This window comes from Zingiber officinale, chromosome 6A, assembly GCF_018446385.1.
Source record: "Zingiber officinale cultivar Zhangliang chromosome 6A, Zo_v1.1, whole genome shotgun sequence".
In the NCBI taxonomy this organism is placed as follows: Eukaryota; Viridiplantae; Streptophyta; class Magnoliopsida; order Zingiberales; family Zingiberaceae; genus Zingiber; species Zingiber officinale.
Window position 1 is genome coordinate 23086385 of NC_055997.1, and position 16368 is coordinate 23102752.

The following is a 16368-nucleotide window of genomic DNA, read 5'->3' on the forward strand; positions in this document are numbered from 1 at the left end:
CGTAAATCTGTTGAGTTTCTGAAGTGCCAAGTAATCCAAATGTGTCCTCTTGTACTATTTTCGGGCCTCCCTAGTAGTGTCAAGGAGAAAAAAAAAATCTTCATTTAGAATGCCAAGGCCAAGTTGGGCTTAATCGAAGAACAAACCAAGACCATGTTGGACCTAGTGTGAAGAGAACAGGCCTAACTTGGTTCTGGTCTGCTCACAAATTAGGCTCAACGTGGTCTTGGTCTCCAAGAGACTAGAACCAAGCATTCTAGCTAAAAGTTAACATAATACTGAAGCACCTCTAGGAGTCCGAAATAAGTAATGGAGGACACCTTTGGATGCTTTGCGACCTTAGAAACCTAAAGGATTTGAAATGAGTGCAATTTGAGCTCTCTTAGTCGATTAATGTATTTTGATCAAAATCACTGTTAGACCTAGGCTATTTGGATTTTTGTAAACTTGCACCTATCAGATAGGGTTGTGTGAAAGAAAGATAAATATGATGTCAAATCTTGATTTTAATCAAGTAACACTGTGAGGCTGGTATGGGGAGACTAGGCCCAATTGGCCTTGGTCTTGGTCTTGATCTTGGTATGCTCCTAGAGACCAAGATCACATTGGCCTGATATGAGAGCATACCAAGACCAAGTTGGGTCCTGTCTCCTCACGCCAGGGTCATATTGTTCCTTGATCAAAATCAAGGTTTGATATCATATTTATCTTTCTCTTACTCTACCCTACCGGATGGATGCAAGTTTGTAGAAATCCAAATAGTCTAGGCCCATCAGTGGATTTCGGTCATAACACACTGATCGACCTATAGAGCACAGATTGCACTCATTTTAGATTATGTGGATTTCTGAGATTACAAGAAGTTTAAACGTGTCCTCTATTACTTATTTTGGATTCTCAAGAGATGCTCCAGTATTTTGCTAAATTTTAGCTAGAATGCTTGGGCCTAGTCTCTTGGAGATAAGGACCATATTGGGCTTGATCTGAGAGTAGACCAGTGTAGGATTGAAAGAGACGAGAGACCGGGGGTGAATCTTGCATGTTAAAACTTCTTTTTTCTTTTAATAAATTGAAACAAAGCCACAACAGAAGAAAGGAAAATAAGCAAGAATACAGTTCGATTTTTTTACTTTGTTCATAGTCCACTGACTACTACTCCAAGATCTGTAATCCTTAATCGCTTCCGAATAGGCAATTAACTAAAGTTCTTCTCTCTGAAAACTTTTGAAGAAGAAGCAAACTCGTACAAGAAATGAGTTGGATAGTAACAAGCTAATATCACCTTGAATGAATGCAAGTAATAAATATTATACTGACAACAAGTGGTAGAAGATTAAGTGTCGATTGTTAGAGAGCCTATCAGTGTCGTAGAAGCAACATTTGCATGATTCGAGCAACAGAAAAAGAATGGGTTGTAGAGAGAGTTGATCTTCAGCCTCAAACCTCAAGGCTCTTTTTATAAGTTTTTTATCCGGTCGACTGAACTTTTTTTGGTCGATCGATCTCTAGAATACACCCGGCTTCTCGTCTAGGTTTATAATCTTCCTAGATCGTATCTTTTGCAAAATCAACCTATATCGATCGACCAACTCCATGTTTGATTGATTAAACTTCTAAATTTCCTTTTTCTGTTTGATTTGATCTTATATGATTTTCTCTTACCATATGTGTTTGGTCGACCGACTCCCAATTCATTCGATCGAACCCTGTTATTTCCTTTGTTATTTGATCTGATCTATTTTCTCTTCAGTTACTAAATAGGATCGATTGGTTGATCATGCTTTTAGTCGACCAACCCACTATTTCCTTCTTTGGTTCAATTCAAATCTGATCTGATCTTATCTTATGGGATCAGTCAACTGAACCACTTTGTTTGGTTGACCCAACCTTTCGATTATCCCAAATATTATTTTTCTGTAAAACAAAGTTAGCACAACAAAACTAATAATAAAGGCCCTACAAAATAGAATTATAACAATATAATTATGCAAGAATAAGTCTGATAGTTAGGATTGTCTAATCTCGACTTAGAAACCTTCGTTCATTTCTTTAGTCGAATCAACGCCTTAGGTTGTCTAGACTAGGATGTGTCCTCTATTGGTGCAAGTTGTACCAGAATCAAACCTAAGTTTTGATGTTGTCAAAAGTTCAAGTTAAGTCTTGTTGTGATCTAACAAGTTGACTAAGTGTGCAGGTTGGTTACTCAACCGGGAAAGACCTAGTTGGAGGCTAGGCAGGAGAAATCTTAGCAGATCGTGGAACCCAGGTGAAAAGACCAAGTGGGTCGAGAGGACCCGACACTTAGCAGTGAGATCGAGAGGTCTGGAGGACCGAAGATCGAGAGAAAGTCCTAGCGAGCTGATCAAGGCTAAGTGAAAAGTCCAAATAGATCTGGAGGATCAAAATTTGACAGGGAGGTTGAGGTAAACAACTAGAGGAGCGACAGTGTGGTTGTGTTCCTGAAGGGAACAACCTAAGGTTGCTGATCCAACTGATGAAATCGGAAAGGTTTCTAAGTTGAGATCAAGACAGTTGAACTGTCTATTATTATTACCCATGCATTTTATATTACTGTGTTAATCTTTGTTTTGCAGGAATATACTGTTTAACTCTATTTTGCAGGTCCGGCTTGATCGGTCGACCGAACCAGAATAACTCAGAACAGACCCAAGTTCAGACAAAATAGAGCGAAAATCCGATCAGAGCTTGATCAGTCGATCGAACCAAAGGATCTATCAACCGAACCCTGACGATGTGGCATAGATCAGTTCAGTCAGAAGCAGGGAAGGAAGCTAAACTGATCAGTCGACCGAACCAACAGATCGGTCGACCGAACAATACCTCATCAATGCAACATTAAGTGAAATCTCGACAAACAAGGAAACTCTCTGTTCGGACGACCGAAAAAGGTGATCGGTCGACCGAACACTTTATGATAGTAAATACCAAAGATCGAATCAGCGTCAGATGGAAGAGAGTTGGTTCGGTCGACCAAACCTGGGGATCGTCGACCGAACGTCGACGACTCTTATAAAAGAGAGCTCAAGGTTCGAGGCTGAGATACAGATTCTGATCGATTCGAAGTTCATCTCTACACAAGCTACTTGTGCTACAATTCTTCTACACATCTTCAAGCAAGCTACTCCATTCGGTCGACCGAGCTTCATCTTCTACCCTTGTCGGTATAATTATTTAAAGCTTGCATTGTATTTGATTTAAAAGAATATAGTAGTCTGTTACTATCTTCTATCTACATTTGTACAATCTGCTTCTTTCTGAGGATTTCGGAAGGAAGGGTTTTAGTGGATTGCCCATTGGTGAAGTCAATGATTGTGGGTCTTGGAGTAGGAGTCGACCTAGCTTTCGAACTAGGTAACTGAACTGAGTATTTTACTTTCCGTTGCATATTCTGATTATCTTTAAAATACGAAAAGAAAAGATTTTAAAAGCGCGATATTCACCCCCCCCCCCCCTCTATCGCACTCGTTCGATCCTACATCCTCATTATCTTCTAGAACAGAAGACCTCTCCAGAACTTACCTTACTTACCGCCAAACATTTAGTCTATCTAACCTATTTAATCTTATACTTTTGCTTAGTGTCTGATCGGCCCATCCGATTTTCCTTACTTAATGTCTAGTCTAGCTGACCCATCAAGTGCATTGTCATATCAGCTTATCTAGTCTTCTGCCCGATGGCTAGACCTTCTGATCCACTAACACTCTTTTCCTATTGTATGGTCATCCTAACCCATTAGGTCTTTCTGATAATGTCTAGTCTTCCTGACCCATTAGGACTTCTCATGTTAAGTGACATACACATTTAACTCACATATTAAATTACATAATGTCTAACTTTAAACCATTTATCATACATCAAAATACAAGTTTGATTATCGGTGCTAACTACACCAATAATCTTCTCATTTTTTATGTTTGCCAACATAGTTTAAAGTTAGATAAAAATACCTTTCTTTAATTGAGTTTAACATGCTTTAACAAAATTTCAATCTTAATCTAAAGCAATTAAATTTACTTAAACTTATATCAGAGTTTAAAGTTTAAGTTGTGCTGAAACAAGACTTGATAACTTTAACATCTTAAATTATAGTAAAAAATTGTAAGTAATCAGTTTATGTATTTAAGTTGAAAGTTTAATCAAGATTGGTATATCTAACTTAAACTTAACTTCAATCTAAGTTTTAGTTAGTTTTTCTAAGTTTTCTCTCACCTCACTTTAAATTAATCTTTGCCCCTTTGACACACATCAAAGTAGGGATCATCGTAAAATTTTCAAAGGAAAATTTCCAACGTTCCTTTTAGTTCTTCAACTTGTTTTTTCATAAGGGAATTCTCTTTCTCAAATTTTTGGACTTAAGTTGAGGTTTCATCCTAAACTTGATTAGTTGAGGGACTAAGGTTAGTCTTCTACTCAAAGGATTTTAACCTCCTTAAGTAGTGACTAGACCCAGACATTAGACTTAGCCAATTTTTTAGTTAAGTAAGAAATCATATCATATAACTTATCAACTAAGGGAAAATTTACCTCATTGTTTGGTTCATCTCAAATATATATGAATCTGTGGCTTGACTCAAACTCATATTTAGCTTCAGACTCGAGTTCAGACTCTGGTTTGCCTACTTTTTCATTCTCCATTAGAATCATGAAGCTCATTTGGTTTGGCTCTTTTGTGTCCAACTTCTTTTTCCCATTTTAAAAAGACTTGTCAAAAGTCAATGCATAGCGAAAGACAGTAAAGAAACTAGCACACAATTGGTTACTTGGTTTGTAATCCGATGACTACTACTTCAAAGTCCATGCCCCCTTGGGATATATCCGATGGGAAATTCACTAAACATCAAACCTCAAATACAAATGAAGAAAGTGTAATAAATTACACTTTCTTATGCCAAAACAATAGTAAAAAACTTAAAATATTACTAACAATTGTAGTAGTTGAAGATAGTAGTTCGAGGTTAGTGTCGTTCTAACTGTAACAATTGGGCGTAGCAGAGTTACAATACAACAATAGCAGGAAGACGATGTAGCGGAATGAGCTTGAAAGCTTATGAAGAATTAGTGTTAAAATATGTAGCCAATCCTCCCTTTTATACTACATTGGAGGCCCCTCCAATGACCCAAGGTACCTCCACCAACTCTAATTTGATCCCAAGTATTCAACGTTTATCCATTTGGGGGTGCCTCCATCGCTTCAATGTTATCAACTCCAAAGCACCTCTAATCAACCTAGCGTGCCTCCAATGCTAAAGTTGTAGGACCAGAAAGACATTAGAGGGGGATGAATAGCGATCGTCGAAAATCTATAGCGAATTAAATCGAAGTACACAACGAAATAATAAAAGAAGGAAACAAGAAGGAAGAGGACAAACCAAGCGTTAACACAAGTGGTTTTTACTTGGTTCATAGCATTCGACGACTCCTACTCCAAGGCCCGCACTCATCGAGTGCTTTCGTTAGGCAATCCACTAATAGTTCGAATGGTTACAAATTAAGTGCAAGAATTATATATGAAAACTACCAACAACAAAGAAAACTAAGTAAAGTTGAAGTCCGGTTGTCGGTGGAGCGTTGTAACATCATCAGAGCCTTTTTGAAGCAACACACGAGAATGAAAGTTGTAGCAATTGTTATTATGAAGCTCTTGGTCGAAAGTCTTTATATAGGCTCATTCCAGACTCCTAGAACCCCTCTGGGTGCCTAGACCACGTGACTTGCCCAATTGACGCACTCCACATCAACTTATGGATGAATTTTACGGTTTGGGCGCCTAGATCGACTCCAGGCTCCCTGATTGCTAGGGCACCCTAGGCACCCGCCCGGGCAAGACTAGTCTGAGTGCCTGGACCAGCTCCGGGCGCCCGGACCCCCTTTTTCAACTCCTTTTCCTGTAAAAAAATGGTTAGTCCTGGGCAACAAAAATAGGTCATCCTGCAAAATAGAGTTACTACAACTCAGCAAATAGGAGTAGTAATTAGATCCTGTCTCCTCGAGACCAGGATCTAGTCAAGATCTCAACTTACGTTTCCCAAATGGATCTAAGCTGGACCGACGCCTACAGTTCCCTCAATGAGGAATGCATCCTCACTGGATCTCTCCTCCAATTGCTTACAACCACTTACTGTAGGATCGGAAAGACGCTAGAGGGGGTGAATAGCAATCGTCGAAACATTGAGAGCAAATTAATACAGGTACGCAACAAAAGAAAATAAAACAATGCTAACAAATCAAGTTTTATTTGGTTCTAAGCCTTTGACGACTCATACTCCAAGGCTCACACTTATCAAGTTCTTTCATTAGGCAATCCACTAATAATTCACAAAAAGTGTTACAAGAGTTAAGTACAAAAATTGAAAATAAAAGTTACCCACAACAAAAAAAAATATGAAAGTCTTGGTCACCGGTTGTCGGAAGAGCTTCACAGCATCGTAGAAGCTTTTTCGGAACACCGAGTAAGAGAGAAACTTGTAGTAGTTGTTGTTCTGAAGCTCCTGGTTGAAGACCTTTAAATTGGTCCATTCCAAGCGCCTGGAACCCCTCCGAGCGTTGGACCACGTGGCACGGCCAATCGATGCGCTCCACATCAGCTTAAGGATGATTTTTCGGGTTCAGGCGCCTAGACCGAGTCTGGGCACCCAGACCGCCAAGGCGCCCCAAGCACCCTCCTGGGCAAGCCTGCTCTAAGTGCCTGAACCAGCTCTGAGGGCCCGGAGTCAGGGCGCTCGGACCCCCTTTTCTTTAACAGATTTCTCCTGCAAGAAAAAGGTTAATCCATACGATAGAAAATATTTTTACCTTGCAAACCAGAGTTAGCGCTATTGGGGTTGCAAGGTTACAAAGATAGTCCCACATTGAAAATACATGAAAAAAATCAAGGGTTTATAAGAAAAAGATATCTTCATTGACATGAGGTCTTTTGGGTAGAGCCCAAGAGCAAAATCATGAGTGCTTAGGTCACTTACCATTGTGGAGATATCTAAATTCTTTTTGATCCTTTAATTGGTATTTGCTCTTCACTGGACTAACTGCCAGAAGAAGCACGAGCCATAGCCATGATCCAAGATTGAACCATGTGGGTGAAACCTTGAACAAAGTAAGGGAAGCCTTGAGCAAGTCAAGAGTGACCCGATACTTGAGGGGAGGCCTTAAGCAGGTCAAGAGTGACCTGATGCTCGAGGGGAGACCCTAAGCAGGTCAAAAGTGACCCGATGTTTGAGGGGACCCTGTGGTCCTTTGTTTGAGGGGGGATTGTTGGGGTTGCAAGGTTGCAAACATAGTACCAAATTGAAAACACATGGGAAAAATCATGGGTTTATAAAAAAAAGATATCTCCATTTACATGAGGCCTTTTGGGTAGAGCACAAGAGAAAAATCATGAGAGCTTAGGCCTAAAGTGGACAATATCATAACATTATAGAGATATCTAAATTCTTTTTGATCCTTCAAGCACAACATAATAAAATATGAGTAGTAATTAGATCCTGTCTCCCCGAGACATGCCTACAGTTCCCTCAACAAGAAACGCGTCCTCACTGGATCTCTCATCCAGTTGCTTACCTTCATTTACCACTTGTAGTCACTTGACTTGCCTTTGACCCACCAGGTCTTTCTGCAGTTGTCAAGTTCGCAAATCCAACTGGACTTCGGTCGGTTGTCAGGTCACGTGGACCCAATTAGACTTCCTACCAAATATCAGACCCGCGGACCTATCTGGACTTCGTACCAACTATCAGGTCCCACGGACCTAGCTGGATTTTATCCTGGTGTCAAATCCTTCAGACCAGTCAACTCCTGCACACTTGGTAGAAGAGTTAAACAAACAACATGTTGGAACCCCAAGGTTGTTTTGATGTGATCAACCAAGTTAGTTTAGGTCTTGTGGTGTTTTAATCTTGTATCTAAGTGTGCAGAAGCTTAGGAACACAAGAAATCGAGCAAAAGATGCAGCTAGCAAGAAGGACAGCATGAGAGAGAGCCGACGGGCTCGGTGCGTCTGAGGGACGAGGTGCTGCGGAAGAGTACGCAGGCGGGCGAGAAGGAAGCACGCGGTGTTTCCGAGGGACGAGAAGTCGGAGCGGAAGGTTACTCGAGAATGCCAAAATTGGGTTCGGGTGAGCCTTATTTCAGTTGGCTGAAATCACCCAAGCAAGCAGAGCCGGAGCGGAAGACCCGGATCAAGGCGAGCGGCACCGAAGCAAAGGTACGGACCAAAAGTCAACTAAGTTGACTTTAGTGGTCCGGGCGCCCGGAGCGATTCCGGGCACTTGGAACCGAAGCAGAGGGTCCGGACCAAAAGTCAACTAAGTTGACTTTATCCCCTTCCCAGGTGCTTGGAACCCTCCAAGCGCCCCCGACTAAGGCTATAAATACAGCCTTGGTCCAGAAGCTTTTCAATTCAACAAGCAATTACATATTCTACACTCACTAGGACTTTTCATCACCTAGCTTCACTACTAGGATTTTCATCTGCCAAGCTTCACTCACTAGGGATTTTCACCTAGCTTCACTCACGATGACTTTCATCTGCCTAGCTTCACTCACTAGAGATTTTCACCTGGCTTCACTTGTAACACCCCAAATTTCATGATTTGGAGTCCCAAAAGACCTTATTAAAATCTAGAAATGCTATAAAAAATTCTAGAGATTTTTAAGAATTTTTAGAGTATTTTTACGTAATTTTTGGAGTTTGTTTGGTATTTTTACCAAGAGAAAGAAGTTTAAAAATATATATATATATAAAAGTGTTAAAGCTGGATTTTGAACCCAAGAACTCGGACTCGGCCCGAGTCTTAACGAACTCAAACCAACCAACTGGTCTGCAGTTGTTTTGTTATTAAGAAGGGAAGCGAATTTATTTAAGTTGTAATTGGAACATTTAAAATAAATTGAAAAATAAAGGGCGCGGCTGAGGGATCGAACGTGAGATCTGTGGCTTCGGTTTAAACCTGCTAACCAGCTATTCAATGGCTGTTTTGTGAACAAATAGAGAATGAAATAAATTTAAGTAGTGGTTATAGATAATAGAAATAAAAGGTTGCAGAAAAAGGGCCAAGCCGAGGCTCGACCCGAAGACCTCCGACCGCAGCAAAGTTTTAAGCGGAACACAGCCAACCAACTGCGCCAGCAGAGTTTGTTAATTTAGGAAGGAGCAAAATATATTTAAGTGATAGTTATTAACAGAATACCGGGTCATTAAAAGGAGAACTTAGGTTTTCCCTTTTGGCCCGAGAACCCTTTTCCTCACGCGCGGCGTCGGCGATTTCTGCTTGGGCGAAATCGCAGTCAAAGCAAGGGCATCTCCAGCGGCCGGCGAGCGCCCCTCTTTGCAAAGTCTTCGCACCATCAAGCCCCTCTCGTCGAGAAGAGCATTTGGGCGCAAGGAGAGGTCAAGAACTCGAGTTATCCGAACCCTAGAACCCTTCCTTTTCCCGGTTTTGAGTCTAAGGATAGGTAAGTTGCTTACTCACCTGCAGAAGAGTAGTTTTGGATTTTCTCGTTAGCCTTTTCTTTCGGATTTTTGCAAGATGTTTGCTTCCTTAAGTTGCTGCCGCGAATTGAGGATTTGAATCCTTGTATCTTCTTGATGTTTATTTAGAAACATGCTGTAAGGAATAGGTTGTAAAGGGTTAGTGCACAGTTGGAGTTTTACAGATTTCGGATTTTGTTTGTTATGGTTTGCTGCCGTGAACCCTAAGTAAGGAGGGAAGGATTAGTTCAGTCCAAGCATGTGGAATTGTTGGATTCGGAAGTTAACAGATTGTTTAGTTTGTGGTTGCTCATTTCGGATTTTTGTGTATTTGAATTTGAAGCACGCTGTAAAGTCCGAAGCTTTGATTTTGTGTTGCTGCCGTGAGGTTGTTCTGGTGCCAGGTGGTGTTATTTAGTTTAAGTTTGGTTCTATATAAATTGTACATGTTCTAAACTAATTTATATAATATTCAGTTCATATGATAATGTTTAGGAATGGCAAACCTAACCACGTTTAAGAGATAAATTAGTAGGTTATGTTAGTTTTGGTTTTATGCTTTTGCATGCTACAAATTCAATGCATGTTTTATTGGTAACGATTATGCATTTCTCTTCTTGTTCATGCGAGAATATGACTAAGAGAATTTTAGTCCCCTTTTAGCATCTAGTTCCTTTGCTATTTAGATTTAGTAAATAACATGAACATGTGCAGATTTAGATTTCTAGTTCCTTTGCTATTGGAATAACATGAGCAGATTTTTAGTTTCTTATGTTATTAGATGTGCATGAGTAGCCTTCCTTCTAAAACAATCAGTTTCTAGTTTCTTTAGAGCTTAATATGCAGAATTGTGTCAGCTTAATATGTAGCATTTTAGTGTGCAGATTTTTATAAGCATAGCATGCAGATTTTTATAAGTATAGTATGCAGATTTTAATATGCAGAATTTTATTAGCATAGTAGGCAGATCTTTGGGTTAAGCATTTCAAAGTTAGATTTTGCTTAAACATTTTAGTTTCTTTTAAAGAAGTATTCTTTTAGAAGTATTAACAAGTATAAGAAAGATAAAGAAAAGAAAGAAAAAGGCCAAGGCCTTAAGTAAATCTCAAAGTCAAGACTTTAGGGATTTTGGCACACAAGGTGCTAAAGAAAATGCCGAGGCATTATATATTAGAAGTATTAAGAGATAACAAGTATTTTACTTTTATCAATGGCACTGTACTGGACTTTCAGTAGTCCTTGGGCTGGGCTCCCATAGTCGGTCCCTAGGTTTAGATAACTTAGTATACAGGACTCTCAGTAGTCCTTGGGCTGGGCTCCCATAGTCGGTCCCTAGGTTTAGATAACCTAGTATGCAGGACTCTCAGTAGTCCTTGGGCTGGGCTCCCATAGTCGGTCCCTAGGTTTAGATAACCTAGCAAATCCTACTAGATTCGGGACCAGCTATCTCGGGTCTAGTTAGGGATGCGCGCATAGTAATTACAGTTATCTGGCCCAAGAAGAAGTTGATTATTATTTTGAAGTATTATAAGTATAAGTTTTGAACAAATAAAGCAAGTTTTACATAAGTATAAAGTATTTAAAGAATAAGTCTTTAAACAAGTGAAATAAGATTCAGAAGGTGTTTAGAATTCAGTAAGCTTAGTTCTTTATGCAAGCATGATAGTATAGACTTGCCTTACATGTTTAGCCTTTCAGTATGTTTCTTTACTAATAGAAGAGCATGAGTTAGTTTACTGTTCTTTGCTATTTATGAGCATGATTAGCTATACATGTTTAGTATTTCAGTTAGTATGATTCCTTTGCTATATATGAGCATGAGTAGCTTTACATGTTAGCATTCAGTTTTAGCATGTTTTTATTTATATACATGCATATCGAGATTTTGTGAGTTAGATAGCGCTTACTAAGCAAATTTTGCTTATAGACTACACTTCCTCTTACTGCAGATACAGGAAAGGAAAAGATATAGAAAGGAAGGCGACAAGGAGGTGTTCGAAGGATGTGTGATGTCAGGACTATGGAAGCCTTGGGACTAGGAAAGTAGTTTTAGTTTAGTTTTTATTGTCTTTTACTATGTTAGGAGTATTTGAGATAGTATTTGTTATTTTGATATGATTAGGACGTAGTAGAAGAATTGTAATCTTGTGTGATGATTTCTTGTGTTGTTTTCTTTATTTTGGATTTATTATACTGCGTGGTTGATTGATATGTGTTCCAGCCGCTTGTGGCTGAGTATATATTGCATGTATTGTTGAATAAGGTCACCGGTACATGGGAGACTTTGTCTAAATTTTTCGGTAGGGTTTCCATGTGATTTTTAACCATACCGGTTAAGTAGAGTTAGTAGTTAAGTAACGGTCATCCTTAGAGAGTAGTAGTAGTAAGAAGGGTAGTCGTTACATCACTCATCAAAATTTTTCAACTACCTAGCTTCACTCACTAGGGTTTTTCACCTGGCTTTGCTCACCAGGATTTTTCATCTGCCTAACTTTACTCACTAGGGTTTTTCAACTGTCCAACTTCACTCATCAAAACTTTCACACCAAGTGTCCAGTCAACATTGATCCATTTGGATTTCCTTCTTCTGCCAACCTTCCCGTTGGGTTTACCCTTACCTAACCTCTAATTAGGACTTCCCAGTCAAGTATTCGGTCAATCTTGACCTATTGACTCTTCTTTACATCAAACTAGTTAAACCTTGACTAGAGGGGAATTACACCAATAATCTCCCCAAATGGATAATTACACTACAATCTCTATATATTGTCAAATATCAAAACTTAAACATCAAGACTCAAGCTTGAGTCGACTCAAGCTTAGTCAAACTGGTCAATCTTGACCTTGAAAAATTGCACCAATAGGAAGACGATGTAGCAGAATGAGCTTGAAAGCTTATGAAAATTTGGTGTCAAGAGTTGTGGTCGAATCCCCCCCCCCCCCTCTTATACTGCATTGAAGGCACCTCCAATGATCTAGGGTGCCTCCATCAACTCTAATCTGATCTCAAGTATTCAACGTTTATCCATTTGGTGGTGACTCCAAAGCTTTGATGTTATCAGCTCCAAGCCACCTCCAATCGACCTAGAGCACCTCCAATGCTCTTCATCCTCAAAGTTTACCTCCTTTGGGGTGCTTTCATCCATCCAAGATGTAACGACCCGGCCCCTCAGCCCCTTGGGCGGCCACACTAGCGGCCCAACTGGCGGCCTAACCTTGGTCCCTTGGGCGGCCACAATGGCGGCCCAACTGGCGACCCCTTATATCGTCGACCGACGACCCTCGGTAATGCCGTTACTCACAAGGTCTTTCCACCCCTGGACAGTGGATTTTTATCTTCCCCAGGATTCAAACTCTAAACCTCCAGGTTAAATACTAGAGTTTATGAATCCTGGTAGCCAAGTGGCCGCTCACTTGGCTACCAGAATTCATAAACTCTAGTACTTAAGCCTGGAGGTCTAGAGTTCGAATCCTGGGGGAGGCAAAAATCCACTGGCCAAGGGTGGAAAGTCCTAATGAGTAACGGCACAGTCAAAGGGTCGTCGGTCGACGACATGAGAGGTCGCCAAATGGGCCGACGACATAAGGGGCCGCCAGTGGGCCGTCGCAAGGGCCGCCCAAGAGGCCAAAGGGGCGGGTCGTTACAATAAAAAAGTAAGTAGTTCTATGTCATAACCAGTAGCCCCAGCAGGAGTGTACTCTCGAACCCGAGACCTCTAGTTAAGCAAAGCCGTAAGTTGTTTCGGATGACCAGGAACCCAGCAGGGTCGTGCTCACTTGGCTACCAGGATTCATAAACTCTAGTACTTAAGCCTGGAGGTCTAGAGTTCGAATCCTGGGGGAGGCAAAAAATCCACTGGCCAAGGGTGGAAAGTCCTAGTGAGTAACGGCACGGCCAAGGGTCGTCGGTCGACGACATTAGAGGTCGCCAAATAGGCCGACGACATAAGGGTCGCCAGTCGGCCACCGCAAGGGCCGCCCAAGAGGCCAAAGGGTTGGGTAGTTACACAAGATGCCTCCAATCAGCTGAGGCTCCTCGAGTACTGTGTTAGGACCTTCGGATGGCTAGAGAGGGGGTGTGTGAATAGCCTCCACTAAAAACTCAATCAATTCCTCACAAAAGCTTGTTAGCACAGCGGAAATAAAGAAAAAAAAAATTGATGCAAGGAAAGAAACACAACCCATAGCCTACACAAGTATGTACGAGGTTCGGGGATAACTTGCCCCTACTCCTCGACGTGTTCGTAAGGTGGACGATCCCTTGATCTTTCGGTAGATCACACCCCGGACAAATTCCGGCTAAGTATTTCTCCTTCTCGGTGGAGTAACCTCTCCACAAAGTCACAGAAAAGATTTGAAACGAAGCACAAGACTTACAGAGTTCAGTGGCCAAAAGAAATTAACAATGAATCTTACAGCCACGAAGCAGAGCGCAAAGACAAAAGGGATTCCTCAGCCAAGAGCTCAACAACACAGCACCCTTGCTTCGGACGACGGAGAGTTTCAAAAAAAAGCTTACCAAACCTCTCTTCTGCCTTCTTCTTATTCTGCTTCTTTCCCACTGTCATTAGCCAGAGCCGAATCACTATCACCTGTATCGAATCACTGCGACCACCTCAGGCATCGCCAATCACCCTTCCTCCTCATCTGGTTCTCTGAACTCACACCAATACCATCCATTGTCTTCACTGGTGTCTCTGAGCTCGAACCAATAAGCAAGAGTCAAGCAGTTGCCAACTGATCGCAGCCAGTGAACGTTGACGCTCCAATTGCACCATTTGCAGTGAAACACAGCAGAAAGAGCACTTGGCCTTATTCTTATGATGGAGCTTAATTTGAAATTAAGCATTGGCACGACACCTGCAACCTGTAACTCAAAAATCTCACAGCAGATGATTTGATCAGGTGAATCAGAAATAGCAGAAGATAAACGACATCGTTGTGGATCGGTCAACAGACTAATCCATAGCCTTCCGGACCGATCAGGACACTTCCTGATCGGTCTGGGATGATGCTGATCGGTCTGTGGATCGATCAGCCTATGGGTGGATCGGTCCACAGACCGATCCCCCTTATTGCTTTAAGTCCCATCGCTACTTACTGATCGGTCACCAGACCGATCAGATAATCCACAGAATGCTTCTGTGTGGTTACTGATCGGTCATGAGACCGATCAGATAACTGAGGTATCACCGGATCGATCGACAGACCGATCCAGATAGCCAAAGTATCATTGGATCGGTCAACAGACCGATCCAAAGTCTCTGTTGGTTTTAGAGCTTCCTAGCCCTAAATCCTAATGTTTTCCTGGTCCAGAGAACGAGCTACCGAGCCCTCTCTGGCCTAGTCTGGAGAACAAGCTACCGAGCCCTCTCCGACTTCCACGTCCGGTCCAGAGACCGAGCTACCGAGCCCTCTCTGACCTAGTTCAGAGAACGAGCTACCGAGCCCTCTCTGACCTAGTCCGGAGAACAAGCTACCGAGCCCTCTCCGACTTAGTCTGGAGAACAAGCTACTGAGCCCTCTCCGACTTCCACGTCCGGTCCAGAGACCGAGCTACCGAGCCCTCTCTGACCTAGTCCGGAGAACGAGCTACCGAGCCCTCTCCGACTTAGTCCGGAGAACGAGCTACCGAGCCCTCTCCGACTTCGTCCGGTCCAGAGAACGAGCTACCGAGCCCTCTCTGACCTAGTCCGGAGAACGAGCTACTGAGCCCTCTCCGACTTCGTCCGGTCCAGAGAACGAGCTACCGAGCCCTCTCTGACTTTGCGTGCCAAGTATCCGTACTTGGACTTTTCCTCTCCACATGATCAACCTTGATCATTAATCAGTCTGAGTTTAATTAATATCTGATTCAAACTTAAATCAGTGTCAACATCAAAACAATAGCCAGGTCAGACTGTATTAACAATCTCCCCCTTTTTGTTGTTTGACAACACGATTTAAGTTTAGATCAGAAATGTTCATATTTCCCTAATTTTAGGGGAATCAAGATCCTCCCCCTAAAGCCAAACTTTCATTTATCTCTAAACTTAGTTATCTTCTCCCCCTTTGTCAAACACCGAAAAGAACTCCCCCTTAACTCATACTGTCTTTTTCTTAATCCACCTAGAATGCCCTCTAAGTGTACTATAAGACAGTAATAAAGAAATAAGAGACATATAAGACATGGCATATGAACAGCAAATTAATAGACAATAGGAAGTGAAACATAAAGAAAAATAAGAAAATGAGCAGCATAAATATATGAAATCAGCAAGTATCCAGGTCAGACATAAGTATCCAACAAACAGTATCCAAAACATAGATACTCAAAATGACAACATAGAACAATGTGTATCAATCAGCCTCCATGAGGAGCATCAGCATCATCAATGGGAGGAGTGGGCCCCTGAGGTGGCATGCCGCTGCTCGAGGATGGATAGCCCGGGAAATCCTGCGGAGGAGGGTATCTGGCCATCCATCCCATAATCGCCTGATGTGTCATCAACTGCTGACTGCGTAGATCATCGTAGCGCTGGTCAATCCGAACGTGCAGCCCGTGGAGCTCAGCAACCAACAGCTCATCGTGCCGATCAATGCGACTCTCCAGCTCGGCGATCTGCCAGCGCAGATCAGGATCTGCCTCTCCATCGTCAGCAGCAGCAACAGGAGCAGCCGCAACCTGTCGTGGAGGTCCCCGTGGTAACTCACCTAGAGCTCTCCTATCCTTCCACTGAACCTCCCCATTTTGTCCTATGATGCCAGACTTGGAAAATACCCGTTTCCCAAGTCTGCAGTCCTGCCTGACTATCTTGACTATTCTACCCTTGGAGACATCAATCTGAAGGGTCTCGAGCCAGTCTGTAATTATATGCCCATAAGGCATATAAACAGTGAAACTG